Genomic DNA, 14,896 nt, shown 5'->3' with positions numbered 1-14,896 from the left:
AATCTACCTCTGTGGAAATACTTGGGCTAGTTAGAAAGATAACAAGAAGTCAGAATTCATGCCACAGAGAACTCCAGAGTTTTGATCAAAGGTGAGTAGAGTTTTGGCGTTAAGATCAAGAACTAGGAGAATAGAAGGAATATAATAGTAGCAGTGGTATTTGTGTAGGCAGTAAGGAAAACATTGAAGACTGATGCAATAATGTCAGAGAAAGTGGGAGAGAATGAAACCTTTGTAGTTGCTCGATTCGATGACAGGAAAATGCAGTAGAATACAATGTGTTGCATTTTGTGCTGGATGCTAATGAGGCTGATGAATAAGATAGAATTCCTGCCCACCGGAGACACAGAGTCTGGTTGGGGTGACAGATGTGTAAGCAAATGCCTAACGTGTGCAATGCCGATGTTATAAGATGGGTACAGCGACGACCCCGAGACGTTCGTGAGACCCAGGAGCTGTCTGTACGACGGGGTCGGGCATGGTGGAGCCCCGGGGGGAGCGGGAACAGGAGAGCGGGCGTGGACCAGGAGCACTCCAGAGCCCTCACAGCAAACGTGGAATCGGAAATTCAGAACGCTTGTCAAAGAGAGAGCTCGTTATGCGTAGCTGATGGCGCAGGGAAGCCGGAGGACTCTTCTACACATGCAGAGGGAGGACAATCCAACACTCGGGTGGTGCAGCCGGGAGTCGGGTGCCTGCCCGCAACCCCAGCCCTCAGGAGGCCGCCGCGGAGGATCGGAGCCCGGGGCCAGCCTGGGCCGCGCAGGGGCTGCGCCCAGGCCAACTCCTAACAGAAACCCGGCGGCATCCGACGAGCCTGTCCGCCGGTGTGGAGCGCGGCGCGGGTTTCCCCGCCCGGGGTGAGAGGGCGCGAGGAGCCGGGAGAGCTGGGGGGGGGGGGGGGGCAACGGGCCGCGGTGGGAAGCCGTGAACCGAGGGAGGTTATCCCCAGAGCCTCGGCCTCCCGAAGCCACTGCTGCCGTCGCGGCGGCCGCGGGAGAGAACGCGCCTTCGGCTACGACCGGACGGAATCAGGAGCGAGCGAAGGCTTCTTCCTCCGGTGACGGACATGACGAGGGATTGTTACCCTGTTGCTAAGGAAGAAGGAAGGGGTGGTTCCCGGTTGCCATGGTGACGAGGCAAGCGCGTTCCCGCGGTACCACCGCGCACTCACGACGCAGTGTCATCCCCCCGGTTGCCATGGCGACCCAGAGAGAGACTGTTCCCCTCGCCGGCACCTCCTTGCCGCCACCGCATCTGCCTGGATGAGGTGGAGGTAGCGGTCGTCTGCCCGCCGCCGCTGCCGCCCGGTTGCCTTGGAGACGGCGGGAGCCCTGGCCCCGCCCCGCTCGGACTGACAGCGCCGGCCGCAGCGCGCCTGCGCAGTGCTCCCGTTTCTTCTCCCCCCCCCCACGTCTCCCCCCCCCGCAGTCTCTGTGCGTTGAAGCCGGAGACCGCGGCGGCCTCAGCTAGGACCCTCCGCCCCGAGCCTCCGGCCGGAGCCGCAGCCGCCGCCGCAGCGCCCCCGCTGCCCGTCCCCTCCCCTGCCGCCTCCGCGGAGCCGCCTCGCGCACTGTGAGTGAGGCCCAGGCGACGGACGCCGTGGGGCTGAGTCAGCGGGAGGCCCGGGCCCGGGCTGGGGGAGGGGAAGCGGGCGCCCCTTCTCCGCCTCCCCGTCCCTCCGCGGCCGCCTGCCCCCGCCCCGGCGGGTCTCTCGGGGGTCCCCGCGGCCGCGGCGACCAGGCCTCCTCGCCACTCCTCCCTTCGGACGCCCCGGGGGTCCTTCCCCACCTGAGGCGGCGCCGCACCTCGGCCGGGTCTGCTGCCCCCCCCTGCCCCATGCACCTCCCAAACTACCTCTGGCTGCTCCCCTCTCCCCTTTCCTTCTCCCGGGCCTGACGTCCCCCGGCCTCTCCGCCTTTCCCGGCGATAATGCCCGAAAGAATGACTGGCAAGAGGAGACTTAGGAGGCGGCCTCAACAGTCGCACCTGGCTGCTTTCAGAAGAGGCTTTGCTGAGCAGCTACTGCTCAGTGACCCGGCTGTTGCTTGGTGGCCTTCCAGTGGGCCAGAGGAGAGGGAGGGGAGCAGGCTGTGTTTGGGGCTTCAGTTCCAGCGCTTCCCGTGTGCTGTTGTGAATAAGCATCTCGTAGAGCACTTTAAAATGCAGCGCCGCCCCCCCCATCGCGTGGTAACCTTGCTATAATGTAAGATTTCAAACCAGACCCGGTGTCTACAGCAAGGGCTTCGGGTGTGTACAATGAGGGGTATCTACGAGTGCCTGCGATGGAGTTTTGACAGCAGAAGAGGGGAGGGCGCGTGGGGGGGACAGGGGATTTAGGTTTTAGCATGCTATGGGTCTGAGGCCCGGCTCCCTGCCCGTTCTAGCTGAGCCTTGGTGCTTGCCTGCCGTCACCTGATGGGGCGTTCTAGATATTTGCCCAATCCCCCGGGTTATGTTTGCTACCGATCCACTTGCCCATCTTGCAGTCCCTAATCTTGGACTAGAGGACAGCCTCAACCAGTGAGAGTTGGGGCTCACAGTCAGAAGCTCTTAATAATCACGCCTCATGCCTCAGCTTGTGGTCTCCTAACTATCCATTGTACCTTATTTTCAACTTCTTTTGCTTCCCTTCCTCCTCACCCCCGCTTTTGGGGCTTCCAAATTACAGTGCACTGCTAGGAAATATGTATAAATGTAAGCCAGTCCTACTGAATGAGGCTTTACAAAAGAGTAGATGGTCTTAAAAAAAATCACACTGAAGGAGCTACTCTTTTGGAGATGTAGGGGTAGTAAACAGAGATAAGGATTTTTTTTTTCTCCTTGACACTGCTCAATCATGGCCTATTGGCAGCCCTCCTCAGAGCCACTCCCTGCCCCCAAGCTCATCAGATTAGTTTACAGTAGCAAAGACGGCTGTTGTCCTAGTTTTAAACATAGAGATGAAGTTTGGGGAAACTGCAGCCCCCATCCAATACAGTTTCTTCTGTTCGGAATGCCACTCTGGGGTTTGGCGGGATGCACCTGCCTATAATGCAAAGGGAACTCGGGGGGCCTGAGAGTTACATTCCTTCTCGTGGTCCTCTCTGTGTCACATATCACTGACATACCCGAGGAGGGCAGGAGAAGACAGCTGTGCTGCAGAGCTGCTCCTCCTGGGCTGAGTGTATTTTGGGAATCAGTGTTATGACTCGGATGGAGGGTTGTGAATTAAGAAAATGTGTCAAGGCTAGAGAGATCAGGAGGGTGTGAGTAAAATGTTCCCTTTCCAGTTTGCTGTGGGATAGTACATTTCCAGAACATCAGAGTGGTTTTTATATGGGCTAATTTGCCCGTGAAACCCATACCAGTGTTTTATAAGATGATGATGGAATGCCTTTTAAACTACTACTCTTAGGAAACAGAACTACGACCTTTCTTATACGTCACCTCTCCAAGTGTTACTGAATATAATTGTTAAGATCAGGGAGAGGGACAAGATTTGAACCGAATTAGACCTAAATTTTTGTCATGGGTATTAAGACTTGGAAGGACTGTATTTCCTTAATGCTAAGACACATTAGAAATTTACCGATGGCTTTTAGGTGAAATAATTTGATGCTGCCAGATGAAAATATATATGTAAAGCCCAAGATGCTTCCTAATTTCAGAAACATTAAAGCAGGCAGGGACTGGTGAGACTTGAAGGTCTTTGTGTATCTTTGCATCTTTGTGTTTCTGTGTGATGATGCCGTTACTCAGAACCTTTTGAAAGTGGCACGCACTGTGAGGGTGGATTTCTCCTATGCCTTCCTTCAAGCCAGCCCACTTTGAGGGGCTGTACTTGGAAGATGATCATAGGCATAGTAGGGGAAAGTCCCTATATTGGAATCCAATCCAGACTCTAATATGCTACTGTCCAGAAAATGATCAAATAGCTAGCAGTATCATCTGAAACCTGTATCTGAGTTTAGCAAATGGTATTTCTCAGAAACTGAGCAGAAAATATAATTTTCTGACCAGAATGAATCTTCCCTGATTTGTTTGCAAATATATTTTTAAGAATTCTAAAGATTATGTTGTTCCTCCCACTTCTTAGGATGCCAGAAATGGAGGGGACCTCATGTGGCATAGTTTAATGTCCACATGTCCAGATTTTTACATGAGACATGAAAGTTAAATGATTTATCTCAAGGTCACTCAACCAAATGTAGAAAGTATGTAAAAGCACTTTGTTTTATGTGTACTGTGCATGGTTGTTGGTGGTTATTAGTGTTTGAGTCAGAATTAAAACTCAAAATTCCAGACTAGAAATTTTACAACACTATATTGTTTCATCCCTATGCTTAATAGTCCAAAGGATTTTAATAAAAATAATTTAGTAGTATATAATTATCTCTGTATACAATGGCTTGTTTAATTATCTGAGCTGTTGCAAGGTCAGGCAAAAATTCAGCGTGACACTGTCTAATTAAAAATTTATTCTTTCTACCTTAAACATAATAATTTCTCCTTACACATTCTGACTTCAAGAAGGTTTGATTTCTAAAATTTGCATCAACTAACAGAAAGAAAATGCCGTTTGGTAACTGACATCTTTTCAACTTCTTATCTGTGCACTGCTACATTCCAGAAGGAACAGGGAGAGGGCAGAAATGGGGCTAAGAGCAGAAGCACATACATGGAATGATTTCAGAATTATTTTCCAGCTCTCAAATGGAACCTTTTGTAGATCCTGGGAGCCATAAGGGCTTTAAGCCTTATCCTAGGAAAGGGAGGAAATCTGAAAGCAGATAGATCTGAGTTCAAATTCCAGTGGGGCCACTTCTTGGCTGTGTGACATTGGACAGGTTATGTAACTGGTAATTTCCTCACCTGGAAGCCTGGAAATGACTGGCCATTTTGCAGGGTTATTGGATCAAATGAACAAAGTATGCAGAGTATTTGTCAAATAAGAGATAACAATCATTAAATTCTTTTTAAAAAGAATGTCTTTAAACTTTATCATAACTCCCTTTGCTCCATTCAGTAGCCCGTCCCCCTTCCTTTGGAAACCCTCAGAATGTGTTTGGTGTGCATAGGGAGATTTTTTTGCGAAGGCCTGGCACTTGCAGTATTATTTCAACTGCCCAAATAGGAGAGCGTGTATATGAAATGCCCCTTTGTCTCTATGTATTCAGCTGACCTGGTTATCTGAAAGAATGGTCAGGCACAAGCAGTTGACTGTAGCTCAGCACAGACTTGGTTTGTTTGTGTGTCATCGGGTAGTTGGTCCTCCAGTTGTAGAGGCCAATGTAGAGAATGATGTCAATTTTAAGTGGAAAAACTGCTGTTCACTGACTTGTGAGTAAAACTAATATAGCCTTCATTCACTTCTTTGACCATTCAGTGTCAGATCACCTCCTACACACGTGAGACACAGGGGATGGGACCAGAGCTATTCATCTTAGGAGAGAAACCCCGTTGCATAATGAGGAGAGCAAAAGGAAGGTCATTTTGAATAATAGCAGTTACAGAGTAATTAAGGAGTCAGGAAGACCAAGCTATTCAGGTGGGGAGCACTAATAAGTTTAAATTCCTAGTAAATTTCAGGAATCCTGTGCTGGTAGCTCATGCCTATACTGCTAGCTACTTGAGAGGTTGAGACAGGAGGACTGAAATTTAAAGACAGCCTGGCAGAAAAGTTCACCAGGTACTTTCTCAATCCATAACTGGATATGACGGCACCCACCTGTTATCCCAGCCACCATAAGAATAAAAAATAGGAGGAATCTTCGTCCAGGTATATACTAGGACAGGAAGACCCTATATAAAAAAAATAACTCAATAAAAGAGGAGATAAATAGATCACCTGCATAGAAATCATGAGGCCCTAAGTTCAAACCTGTGTGCTCTCTCCCTCTCTCCCCCCCCCCCCCCCCCTCTCTCTCTCTCTCTCTCTCTCTCTCTCTCTCTCTCTCTCTCTCTCTCACACACACACACACACACACACACACACACACACACACACGCACACGAGTTTAAACTAGAGTTTGGTGGTAGAACACTGCCTCGCATAGCATGCACAAGGTCCTTGGTTTGATTCCCAGTGCCACAAATAAACAGAAATCAAAAAGATAATACATAGTGTAACATCACATAATACAATAGTGTATACTTCCAGAATTTGGGTGTGGGGAAGGGGAAAAAACTTACAAGAAGCTTTTACTTTACATTTTTCAATATTCGACCTGTTATGAAATGCTCTGTACTTCAGTGAAGACCTTGTCAAGTTGGTAGCAGTAGTTGTTCAGTAAATACATTTTGATATTTTGGTACCAAAAACAAGCAATGCGTTTCTTGCTTTGATTTGGGCCTAAGTTGGCCAGTTGTGTTTTCTCGCCAGGTGTCCTGTTTATAATAGAAAGATGACACACCTATCAGTCTGGCATGTGCTTTGGGTGCTTACCCAGAAGTTAGAATGGCTCATGCTGAGTAATTCACATTCCATCACCCAATCTTCGCTTTGGCCAAGAGTACAGATCTGTGCGACAGTTGGCCAAGGTTGGTAAGCCGTCCTGTGGCCAAGGATTTTTGTTTTGTTTTGTTTTGTTTTTTGTTTTTCTCTATGTAGAGCTGGCTGGCCAACTTTGGCCCAAGCACCAGACTTGTTTCCACTCGTACCAGGCCCTACCAACTCTGCTAAATTGGCTGGGTGCTGTTGCCTAACTTTTTATCATAACATCACTGTTCTAAGCCCTGGATTCTTGATTTGTTTCATAAATAAGGACTTGGCTTATTTGGGATGTTTTAATTCCATGCAAAATGATTTCTTTTCCTGAAACAATTTCCTATATATAGGAGGTACATACCACTTATATGATACATTTAAAATAACTGAGCAAGAAGCATGACTCCAAATCTGCCTAGTTGTTTTGACTATATTTATGTATCAAAAGCCTTAAAAGGACACATGTCTTTAGACCAAAAGTTACTATGCTAGGAATATTCAGAAAATCAGAAGTGTATTTAAAAGTACTATATGTGGATTTATATTAATATAATATTATTAACAATACCAAATATTTTAAACACCCAAAATAATCAGCAATTAGGGATTGGTCAGGCTTATACAAATACTACATAAGCAATGAAAATCCTTGTACAGCCAGGAATAGAGAATTTCAGTTCCATGCCAACCCTGGCAAAAAGTGAGACCTCATCTCAACCACAGCTAGGTATGGTGGCACACATATGTCATCCAGCTATGCATGAAGTATAAATAGGAGGATGTAGTCAAGGCTGGCCCAGGCAAAAATGCAAAGCTCTCTCCCCAAAATAACTGAAATAAAAAGGGCTGGGGATGTAGTTAGAGTGGTAGAATGCCTGCCTAGCACGCTCGAGGCCCAGAGTTCAAACTCCAGTACCACATACACACACACAAAGTTAAGAAAGTAGGTCTTGAGATAGTCTTATTTGCCTCTTAACTTTTGCTAGTCGCATGGCCCTACTTTTATTTTATTTTTGGTTTTTTTATTAAAGAATTTATTAACATTGATTTTACATCATATTTCAAACGATGTGTTTAACAAACAAGTCCTGCTTTTATTTTTGCCATGTCTTTTTAGGCTGTGAATTCCTAGTTCTTCAGTGTTCCAAAGGCCTTCATAAAGGCTTTAACTCAAGTTCAGATGTATGCATACCATCTAAAACATCTTCAAAGACTTTCCAGGCCTCTAAAACATCCTCAAAGACTACTGTAGCTTCTTCCCTCCCCTTGTCCTTGATTAGATTCTGTTCAGCCATCCCCTTCTGTCTTCCAGGATGGAGATAGTTGAGTCCCCAGCAATGACTGCATCATGGACAGAAGCCCTGCAAAGGGACAGGCTAATCAGCTTCCTCTTTCCTATTGCAGGTCTCTGCAGCCACTGAGTCTCAGTCAGGGCTGTCCCAGTAGCTGTCTTATTACCTGTTTTCCTGTCCACTATATATGGTCTTCTTAGAATAATAGCTGAGCTTCTTAAGGGCACAGACTTATGACTTCATCTTATACAATGAAGCACCTTACTGACGTCCAATATCATTGTATCACCCATGTCCTCTTCCAGTTCTATGGATGGGCCCTGCCTTCGAACAGTGGTGGAATCTGCCCTGCTCTGAGCACTGGAAAAGTGGTGTTTCTAGCCTCCTCCCAGAGATCCAGGATTGCAGTTGAGGGACATATGTCCTGTCGCACAGCTCGGCCTGTGCTTCAATAAATGTTTGCTAAGCAGGATCTGCCTCTTCTTCCCAATGGTTGTGACTACCCAGACACTTGTCCCAGATGGGCAGATGCCTTCCATGCTGCCTGAATTAATGAAGAAGGCTTTGAATATGTCTGGCTAGAGACATTCTAGCAATGAGTGGTTGTCAGAGAAGCAATCATCTTTTCTTTAGGGCACTGTTGTCCTAGTCACCTTGTAATATGATATAATTATGATATAATGTTCTAGTACCCTGTAATAGCACTTCCTGACTAGTAAGAAATAAAATCTTAGCTTCCTCTGAATCAGCAAGATCATAGTTTGGAACAACGTAGTGTTGCCATGTGAAAGGGGGAGGTCTCGACCCACTGGATGAAATTAAATATCCCTGTTCACATGAGGAGTGTTATGCTGAGGGCTTATCTCTAATGGTACAAACTGTACCTGTGGCCAGACTTTTCTGCAGCACCAAGCTCTTGGCAGCCAGCCACCATCTTCCCTTCCCCCTTCCTTGCAGGTTATTGCCTCTTGTCAAGGACTCTGATTTGGTCTCTGGCTTGTTCTGATTTTACATGGGTAGAGTTGGCAGCTGAAAGATCCCACTTGAGCATCCTCTTAACACCCTATATGACAGGACCCCTGTATGTACAGAGATGTGCTATGCTGGCCCCAAATACCAGGGTACAGTGTTTTGAAACAACTTGATAAGGTTTGTATTCTCTAGAAAATATAGTTTGCAGCTTTATAGGTTATTTCTCTACATTTGCATATTGTCTTCCTATGGTTTCATTATAAATATAGTGTCAACAAGTATCTGTTTTGTGTTTGTAGTCATTATGGAGTATAGAACAATAAGATTGAATTTTTGTTGTTGTTGTTGTTGTTTTTGTTTTTCTGTCAGTGGTGGTGCTTGAACTCTGGGCCTGGGTGTTGAATTGTTTTTGAGGAGTCTATAGTCTGGTGTGGAAGATAAGGTGGGTGTGGGGTTAATGGGTGTATGTAACAACACTGGAGGCCAGCAGCACATTTCTAGTGCTTTATTGCATATGATGTAATCTTTGCCCCTATGGAACACAGCTAACATTCTGATTGAGTGAGTCAACCATAATTGTATGTCATACAGCATAAGACAATGGGAGCTTAGCAGTGATGAGAAAGGCTGCGTGGTAGCTCAACAGGAACAGTGGCCCCTGACCTGTGAAAGCCAGGGAAGGCTTCAGAGGAGGAGACTCACTGGAGCTGGATATGCAGGATGGTGTGGTGGACAAGAATGAGGCAGAAGAAGTGAAGAGTGTGTCAGGTGTCAGTGGTTCTATGGAGTCTGAATCTCAGAAGACTTTTGAGAGGAAAAGGATCACTGTGAACTGTGAAAGACTTCTCAAAGGAAGCAGAATCTGATCTTGTGCTGAAGACAGGCAGACTGTGAGTAGCCAGAACACTGAAGGGAACTTTCCATGCGGACAGGTGTGGCAGCAGTGAGAGAATGGTGTCATGAGAGAAGGCACTAAGACCCCTGAGCATGTCACCCTTACTAGATTGAGGTTTGGAGTTTGAGAGATCTAGTGAAAAAGTAGAACATTAGAAGAGGCAGCTTGGAAGTGACAGCCAGGTACAACAAAGGGGACAGCCAAATGAAATGATCACTGCAAGTTGAGGGGAAGGCTGGGAATGGAGTCAGCAACACAGAGCAGGAGGTCTTAGACACAAGAGCCAAATCCCAAGTAACAAGCTTCGAGAATGATCCATAGCTAAAGGAGTGACAAGATGGGAAGTAGGTAGTGTAACGTCAAGGGAAGAAAAAAAATGCCAAGAAGAGTGCTTCAGTGTGCTGCTTAACTAAACTTAAATAGAAGAAAGATTTGATGATTGTTTTGGATAAACCATTATATAGTGATAGGCAAGGAATTGGTGCTAATGTTCACCTGAGCATGGAAGGGGAAAGGTGGAGATTGGATATATTCTTTATTATAAAATTGCACTTTACCAGCAAACACATGTGAATTTGTGATGAATTGTTTCATAGTATGTTATTTATTTTAAATATATTTTATGTACTACAAGGTGCTTCATCTGCAGATTTCCCTATTAACCTAATCCATATATCATCATTTTGACTGTGTCATTTCTTCTGTGATATGCATCACTGTCCACCTGTTATAGACAGAGTATTCTCAACATTTTGTACATACAAATATCTCTGTTCTAAAATCAGGCATCAGTGGCTGACATCTGTAATTGTATCTATTCAGGAGACGGGAATGTAAGGAAAAGTCTGAAGTCTTTGAAACTCTTTTTTATGCTACATTTTATTTTTATTTTATTATCAGGGTGATATACAGAGGAGTTATAGTTACATTTGTATGGTAGTGAGTACATTACTTTGAGACTCTTATCTCCAATTAACCACCAAAAAGCCAGAAGTAGAGCTGTGGCTCAAGTGATAGAGTGCTGTCTGTCAACGAAGTTCAAGAGTAGTGCCCAGGACCTGACCTCAAACAGGATTGGCATACACACACCAAAAAAAGAAAAATCTCTATTTTGAACATCATTGTATAAGTGACTTTTTCTCTTATAGATATTACTTTGAGGTATATTCAATAAAATGGAATTATAAAAGCAAAGGGCACAAATGGCATTTATGTGTGTATGTCATGGGACTTGAACTCAGGACCTGGACACTGTCCCTTAGCTTTTGTTCAAGGATAGCATTTTACCACTTTAAGCCACAGCTCCCCTTCTAGTGCTCTGTTGGTTAACTAGAGATAAGAGTCTCACAGACAAGGGGCCGGGAGTTTGGCCTAGTGGTTAAAGTGCTTGCCTAGCATGCATGAAGATCCGGGTTCGATTCCTCGGTACCCCACATACATAGCAAAAAGCCAGAAGTGGTGCTGAGGCTCAAGTGGTAGAGCTCTAGCCTTGAGAAAGTCCAAGGACAGTGCTCAAGCCCTGAGCTCAAGCCCAGGACTGGCAAAAAAAAAAAAAAAAAAAAAAGAGTCTCACAGACTTTCCTGCCCAGGATGGCTTTGGACTGGGATTCTCAGATCTCAGCCTCCTGAAGAGCTAGGATTACAGGCATGAGCTCAGTTCCAGACTCGTTTTTTATTTTTAATAGTATTATTATCACTGTCCTGATCCAACAGACTTTCAATTAAGAGTTTGATATTAGAGTGATTTTTTTGATACTGGGGAGGTATGAGCAAATTTAATGGCAGAAAGTAAAAGAAGTTACAGCCAGCCTTTTGTGTCTGTGGGTTCTGCATTTGTAGACTTAACTGACCACAGATAAATATATATATATATATATATATATATTTTTTTTTTTTTTTTTTGCCAGTCTTGGGCTTGAGCTCAGGGCCTGAGCACTGTCCTTGGACTTTCTCAAGGCTAGAGCTCTACCACTTGGGCCTCAGTGCCACTTCCGGCTTTTTTCTATGTATGTGGTACCAAGGAATCGAATCTGGGTCTTCGTGCATGCTAGGCAAGCACTTTAACCACTAGGCCAAACTCCTGGCCCAAATATATTTTTTAATTCTAGAAAGTTTCCAGAAACAAAACTTTAACTTGTCATTTGCCAGGTACTATACTGAATCCAAGCAAATGAAGCCATTTGTGGCTATCACATTAGGTATTATACATAATCTTCTCATGCACTCTTAGTTCATCCACTTTGTCCCTGGACCCTGAGTTAAAGTATACAGCTGGATATATGCTGGTTATACGCAAATTTTATGAGATCCCAGCATCACCTGATTTTGGTGTCCGTGAGAGGTCCTGAACTATCAAGGGGCAGTCATATTTGAGGAATACAAAGGAATAGTCTTTCAGATACCAAGGAAGGGATCACTTCACAGGGAAAGGAGCACTTTCCGTTTTTCTAGGGCTCTTGGAGGAAAGGTATCTGATGTCTTTCTTTCTTTCTTTCTTTCTTTCTTTCTTTCTTTCTTTCTTTCTTTCTTTCTTTCTTCTTTCTTGTACTAGGGCTAGAACTCAGGGCCCCATGTTCATCCTTGGATTTTTCTGCTCATAGCAGGCACTCTCACTCCAATCATGCCTCCAGTCCAACTTTTTGTTTGTTAATTAGAGTCTCACAGACTTTTCTGCCCAGACTGGTATTCAAACTAGGATTCTCGGATCTCAGCCTCTTGAATAGTTAGGATTACAGGCATGAGCCACTGGTATCTGACAGGATGGTTCTTTCTACTTCACTTGCAGATGATGTTCAGGGAATACAATTGGGGCTTCTCCTGAGAAAAAGCTTGTCACTTCCTCTAAAGCAAAGCCAAATCCAGTTGTTGAGTAGGGGATGAGGAGGAGGATGTAGAGGATCAAGCTTTGAAAGGCCTGAATTAGCCACAGTGAGAAACAAGCCTGGGTGTGTGGGAATGAATAAAAGTTGTATTGTGTAGGGGCAGAGGCCAAGTTGGGTGCCTGAATTCATAATGGGCTGGGTCTTCAAAATGCTGGCCTGGAGGAGCAGTGGTAGGAAGGGGCACCACAACTGGGGGTGGTTTGGCATGTTCGGGGCAAGGTTTCTGAGGAGGCACAATTCAGAATGGCAGTGAAGCAGCTGGCCCTGAGGCCAGAGGTGGAGGGAAGGGCTGCAGATCTAAGTCGGTACTGGTTGTCAGCCAGAATGAGGGGGCAGAGTAATTACAACCCCAGTCAGAACAGAAAACAGGTTTGGACTCGGAGGAATGAGCAGCGAGGAGGTTATTGGCAGAGGATGATTTTAACTTTAATTATACAGTTTGGCAGAGGTTGTTTTTACTTTTGTTTACCCCTGTATCACATTTTGATTTTTTGGGGAGGGTTGGTCGTGGGGCCTGGGCACTGTCCCCGAGCTCTTCAGCTCAAAGTTAGTACTCTACCACTTTGAGCCACAGTGTCACTTCTGGTTTTCTGGTGGTTAGTTGGAGATAAGAGTCTCACGGACTTTGATGCCTGGGCTGATCCTCAGATCTCAGCCTCCTGAGTAGCTAAGATTACAGGCATGAGCCACCGGTTCCAGGCTTGATTTTTTTAATGGACATGTAAAATTAGCAATATTTCAAAATGAATAGTTAAAATCTCCAAAGAACGTTGGCACCAGTGGCTCATGCCTGTAATCTCAGGAGGCTGAGATCTGAGGACCATGGTTCAAAGCCAGCCTGTGCACAGACATCTGTGAGATTCTTACCTCGAATTAACCACTAGAAAACTGGAAGTTGCACAGTGGCTCAAGGGGTAGGGCTGTGTCCTTGAGCTGAAGAGCTTAGGGATGGTGCGCAGACCCTGAGTTTAAGCCCCACAACTGACCCCAAAAAAAGAAAAAGAAAAAGAAAAAAGAAATCTCCAAAGAACTAGGCTGTAACTAGATTACTTTGAGATAGATGAGGGAGAAATGTAATGTAGTGGTTTTGGACCTGTGTGGCACCTCTGCGTGTCAGCTTGTAGTTCCTATGTCCCCTACTTGTCACCAGCCCTTATTTATCTGCACAGCCACAGTGTCCTGAGGAGCTAACCTTCTCTCAGCTTGATTCTCTATCTTAGATATGCCATGTATGGGTCCAGTTGTTTCCAACTCCAACCAGCTGCCCTCTTGAGCCATCTCTCTCTGGCACTGGTCACTGAAGGACCATCCAGTCTCTGTGAGAGGAGGAGGACTAGCTGTGTGTCCTCTAGACAGATGTGAGCCCTCGCTAGGAATGCCGTTTGTGAGTTCTCTGTGGGTTCCTGTCCTCACTCATCCCCCCAGCCAGAGATGGGTTTAGGGAAGTACACAAACTATACAACTGGCTATGGGACTCCTATTTTTCTCTTGCTTACCTTGAAAGTTGGCCTGAGGCCTCCTTTGACCCCACTCCTTATGTCCTCCTATCGTCCATTTGACCCTGGCCCTGACAGACGCCTTTGGTCATAACCTTTACCTGCTCGACACACATTACCTTCATACTACATAACTGAAGCCATTTATGTGGCTCACAGTGCTAAGCTGTTGCAGGGCTGGTGGCAGTAACTGTGAGGGTGGAAAAAAACATGTGCAAAGTTAGGTGTAGGCATCTATGTGCAGAGATAGGAAAACAATTAAACAGAGCCTAACCCTTGTCTGGACATTGTGAAATGCCCTTCATGAAAGCTGGACTAAGCAGGGGTCTGGCTCCTGACCAGGTCCTACCAGGAAGGAACAAACACCCACAGTGCAGGCCTCATGCCAGGTGGGGTAGGAGTTTAGTGGCATTGTTTTGCATGTAGAATTTAATGGGCTCTCCCTAAACATAGCCTCCTGGGCTCTCTCTTGTCTTCTAGTCAACCTAGAAGAGAATAATTAGTCCTTGGTTCTTAATTAGGTAAAATGAAGAACCCTACAAGTGATAGGCTACCATGAACTTGGAGTTTGGAGACTTGGGCCTGCATTATGGGGCCTTTAAGCAAATTATATCTTCTTGATATATTTTCTTTTCTATAAAATGAGAGATATTTGTACATACTGTTTTTCTCTGCCTAGGACTAATTCTCCTTAACATCGTAAGTTTTGGGCTAATGTCTTCCCAATACAGAAGTATTCAGTGGGGGGCCGGGAGTTTGGCCTAGTGGTTAAAAGTGCTTGCCTAGCATGCATGAAGACCCAGGTTCGATTCCTCCCTACCACATACATAGAAAAAAAAGCTGGAAGTGGTGCTGAGGGTCAAGTGGTAGAGCTCTAGCCTTGAGAAAGT

At 45.7% G+C, this 14,896-nt stretch overlaps 1 protein-coding gene across 1 annotated transcript in view; it reads left to right on the top strand.

Moving 5' to 3' along the window:
* The first annotated feature begins 1,429 nt into the window (after nt 1-1,429).
* Nucleotides 1,430-14,896, top strand: part of Mapre3 (microtubule associated protein RP/EB family member 3) — a 52,333-nt gene continuing 38,866 nt past the window's right edge. The window contains exon 1 of the mRNA XM_090337320.1: nt 1,430-1,575. The gene's annotated coding sequence lies outside the window, so the exon portion shown is untranslated. The remainder of the gene's footprint in view (nt 1,576-14,896) is intronic.

This window comes from Megascapheus bottae, chromosome 7 (genome assembly GCF_031878675.1).
Source record: "Megascapheus bottae isolate mThoBot1 chromosome 7, mThoBot2.hap1, whole genome shotgun sequence".
Lineage (NCBI taxonomy): Eukaryota > Metazoa > Chordata > Mammalia > Rodentia > Geomyidae > Megascapheus > Megascapheus bottae.
This window is presented reverse-complemented; position numbering and strand designations above follow the sequence as displayed.